Here is a 5,000-nt window from a genome sequence, read left to right as displayed (position 1 = left end):
CACACACACACACATATATATATATATATATATATACACACACAAACACAGATATATATATATATATATATATGTATGTATTTATATGCCCAAGTGGGTTAATCACTGTCTGTACAAGCTTGCCGACCAGGGTTCGATTCCCGGCCGGAACCAACCTCTTGTCTTTGTGTGATTTCGCCTGGGGCTCTGATCCCGAGGTCGTTAAGAGAATCCAGACATTAATGTATCAAAAATATATATGGCTTATTTGAATATATATATATATATATATATGTATACAAACATATATATATATATATATATGTATACACATATATACATATATATATATATATATACATATTTATATATATATATATGTATATATATATATATATATATACATATATATATATATATGTATATATATATATATATATATGTATATATATATATATATATATGTATATATATATATAGACATATATATATATATATATAAATATATATATATATATATATACACACACATATATATATATATATATATGTATATATGTGTATACATATATATATATATATATATATGTTTGTATACATATATATATATATATATATATTCGAGAACTATCACAACAATGCTAATGAATGCCATCATGGTTATTTCTGTCGCTCACTTTAAGAATAATATGAACAACGTAAAGTGACCCTGAATTAACAAACTGATAGTATAAAAAACAAGGAACACTTACCAAAACGCAACCTTTTTATATAGAATTAAACATCAATTGTCCAGATTAGAAGGTTTCGACATGGACATTGGATGCTATAAGATAAATCAAGGGTAAATGGTTTAATTACTATTTGTTAAATGGTGTTTTTGTTTGGGACAAAGTGGGTCAATTTCCTAAAGTACTCCTTATAGGTAGTAGGTTGGCCAGGGCACCAGTTCCCCGTTGAGATACTACCACCAGAGAGTTATGGCATCTGTGATGGGCCGAGAGAGGAGTTGTGAACTCAAAGGCGGATGCAATCAACTGAGTTTTATTAAGGAACACTCTTCTTTATATACAAAACCTCAAGGCAACAGGACATAACATGTTCGAGAGACAGACAATGTTCAGAGCAAAACCGGAGACATGATCATTCAGGTTCTTTTTTAGTGCGAGGGAAGAGCGCAAATACAAGCATAATATATACAAAATAATTATGTACAATTGTGTGACACATGGTTGGTACATGGCTCCACCCCTAAAAATGACATACTGTACATGTTAAATAGGGCGCCCTGATCTAGAGAGGCGAACTGTAGGCGGGTCATCTGGCAGAAGATAAGCAGGTTTTATATGATCAATGGAGACCCAGTCTTCTTTGCCCCAAATGTTTAGTAGGAATGCTTTCGGACTGCGTCGGATCACAAGGAAAGGGCCCGTATAAGGGGGCATTAGTGGTGGCTTGATAGTGTCGTTGCGCTGGAAGACGTGCGTTGCAGAGTGTAAGTCAGTTGGTATGTGATGCTCCGATGGGGCTTGTAAGTCTGGCAGCATGGAGTAAATTTTCCCACGACGTGACGTATGCGCTGAAGATCGTCGGAGGAGGTTGTAAAAAGAAAAAAATTCAGCAGGGACGACCAACGGGTCGCCATACACCATTTTAGCTGCCGAGACGTCGAGGGCGTCTTTAGGAGTGGTCCTTAGTTCCAGGAGGACCCAGGGAAGCTGAGTAAACCAGTTGCAATCCTTGCAGCGGGACATCAAAGCTGCTTTTAAGGGTGCGATGAAAACGTTCAACCATTCCATTGGCAGCGGGGTTGTAGGCCGTTGTCTGATGTAGGGTGATGCCCAGGAGATTCGCTAATGACGTCCACAATTGAGAGGTGAAAGTAGTTCCCCTGTCAGAAGTAATATGCTCAGGGATACTGAATCTTGAAATCCATCCAGAGAGTAAGTCAGATGTACATGAGGCGGACGTTGCAGTTTCCATGGGAATGGCTTCAGGCCAACGGATGGAGCGGTCGATGACGGTAAACAGGTAATAATGTCCTTGTGATGTGGGTAGGGGGCCTACAACGTAGACGTGTATGTGTGCGAAACGACGCTGAGGTTGAGGAAAGGTGCCCACTCCTGAATCCGTGTGTCGATGTACTTTGGAAGTTTGGCAAGAAGTACAGGCGCGGACCCAATCCTTAGCATCCTTAGAAATGCCGTGCCAAATGAATTTTGCCTTCAGCAGCTGTGCAGTAGAACGGCACGAGGGATGTGAAAGGCCGTGAATGAAATCAAACACCTGTCGGCGCATGGGAGCAGGAATCCAAGGTCGCGGTCTACCAGTACTGACGTCACAGAGGAGGGTGGTGTTGGAGTCTTCGAGGGGAAAATCTTCCCAACGGAGGGACGTGCAGGATGTCCTACAAGCTTGATACTCTGGATCCTGTCGTTGGGCTTCAGCCAGGGCGCTGTAATCCAATCCCAGTTGAACGGCAGCCAACGTGTTTCTTGACAGGGCATCGGCAACGGGATTCATTTTCCCAGGGACGTATTGGAGTGTGCAATTGTATTCAGCCACGGCGGAGAGATGTCGGCGTTGACGGGCGGACCAGGCGTCAGACTGTCGAGTGAAGGCGTGCACCAGAGGCATGTGGTCTGTGTGAATGACAAAGGGCGTACCTTCTAAGAAATGGCGAAAGTGACGGACAGCCAAGTGCACCGCCAGCAATTCTCGATCGAAGGTAGAATAACCTGATTCTGCATTGGACAGTTTTCTGCTGAAGAAGGCCAATGGGCCGGGCGAGCCTTTGACCACCTGCTCGAGTACTGCACCAATAGCGACGTCGCTGGCATCGGCGGAGAGAAGGAGAGGGGCGTGTGGGATAGGAAAAGTGAGAGCCGCAGCAGTTGATAGGGCCTTCTTTGCATTGCAGAAAGCTGCTTCTTGAAGGGGACCCCACTTCAGGTCGTTTGGCTTGCCCTTGAGGGAAGCGTAGAGGGGAGCAAGATTGGCGGCAATGGCTGGCAAAAAACGGTGATAATAGTTGATCATGCCCAAGAATTCCTGCAGAGCTTTGACAATCGAGGGCGCGGGGAAGTTCTGAACGGCTGCTACCTTCTCAGCGAGGGGATGGACTCCTTCAGGAGTGATACGGTGCCCTAAGAACGACACTTCGTTGGCGCCAAAGGTACACTTGTCGTACCGGACAACAAGGCCGTTTTGTTGCAGGCAGTCGAGCATGATGCACAGGTGACGGAGGTGTTCCTCTTTTGAGGAGGAGAACACAAGTATGTCGTCCACATAACATACACAGAAAGGGAGGTCCCCTAAGATGCCATCCATGAGACGTTGAAACGTTGCCCCAGCATTACGAAGGCCAAAACATGAGTAATTGAAGGTGTATGTACCAAACGGAGTGGTGATGACGGTCTTGGGGATGTCTTCTGGGTTCAAAGGCACTTGATAATACCCCTTCAGGAGATCGAGCGTAGAGAAAACCTTCGCTTTGTGCAGGTAGGAGGTCACATCGGCAATGTTTGGGAGGGGGTAGAGATCCGGTTCTGTTTGCATGTTCAGGTGCCTGTAATCCCCGCATGGACGGAGGGAGCCGTCTTTCTTCAGAACGATGTGTAAGGGTGACGACCATGGGCTGGAGGCCTTTTGGCAAAGGCCCATTTCCTCCATTTCGGCGAACGTCTGTTTGGCGGCTGCCAATCGTTCCGGTGCCAGACGTCTGAATTTTGCGAAGACTGGGGGTCCCGTCGTCTTGATATGGTGATAAATACCGTGCTTGGCAGGAACCGTGGGCGTCTGGCAAAGTTCTGGACGAAAAACTTCCTGGTACGACGTGAGGAGGGGGGCGTAGGCATCCGTGGGTGCGCTGATGTGGAGAGCGAGGTTAGAGGGGGCGGGTTGAAGAGGTGTCGACAAGTACGAGTCTGCGTTGACCAATCGTCGGTGGGAGACATCGACCAGAAGGTGGAAATGAGAGAGGAAATCTGCACCGAGGATTGGCATTGTGACGTCAGCAACGAGGAACTTCCAATTGAATTTACCGTTTCCGAACGATAATGTGAGGTTCTCGTAACCGTAGGTGGGTATAACAGATCCGTTGGCAGCTACCAAGCGGACGTCGGCAGATGTAGGCAGACTACGTCGTGCCTTGAAGAGTTTCCTTGGCAAAAGAGAACGACAAGCACCCGTGTCCACCAAAAATCGCACGCTCGTTCCTGCATCCTGTAAAAAGAAAATATTAGAAACATGGGAGGCCACCGCCACAAGCGATGGTATACTTACACGTTTTTTGGCAACTGACAATCCTTGGCACATTTCTTCGCGGTTGCCCCGAATCTGAAGTGGTAGTAGCAAAACTGCGGCGGATGGGAGGTAGTAAGTGGCTGTAGAAGTCGTTCGTTTGGGCGCGAGCGATTGGTGGGTGGTGGGCGGCTTTGTCGCCGCTTCGGCACGTCACGGGGTAGGCGTGTATGTCCTACGGCATTCATGTCAGCTTCGGTTGACGTCGAATAGGCATCCTCGTCGTCAGGGGTGGAGGCGTTGATGGAGGTCTTGAAGTGGCTGTCCATAAGGGCGTCAGCTTTGGTCATCAAGTCTTTTATGGGTAAACTATCGACATCGGGTATGGCAGCACGTACAGGTTCGGGTAAACGGCGTATCCAAAGGGCACGAAGTAGGTTCACCTCACGAGGAGAGCCGTCTGCGGCAGGTTGAAGGCAAGCGATACTGGTCATTTCCCTGAGGGCAAGTGAATCCCTTTTGTCCCCCAACAGTTGTTGCGAGAGCTGAAAAAGCTTTGCTATACGGGAGGCTGGCGACGGCGAGTACTGCTGCAGAAGGTATGTTTTGAGGGCGTCATACGCTATTTGGGTGTCTCCTTGTTCACAAAGCCAGTCGGATATTTTTGGGAAGGTGTCCTCGGGTATCGCCGCGAGAACATAATCCGCTTTGGTGGTTGAGCGAGTCACGCCCCGGATTCGAAACTGGACCAAGCAAACGCCTCTCCGCTAGCGAACGGT

The sequence above is a fragment of the Palaemon carinicauda genome, chromosome 26 (assembly GCF_036898095.1).
Source record: "Palaemon carinicauda isolate YSFRI2023 chromosome 26, ASM3689809v2, whole genome shotgun sequence".
Taxonomy (NCBI): Eukaryota; Metazoa; Arthropoda; class Malacostraca; order Decapoda; family Palaemonidae; genus Palaemon; species Palaemon carinicauda.
The sequence above is the reverse complement of the archived record's forward strand: the minus strand, read 5'-3'. Positions refer to the sequence as shown.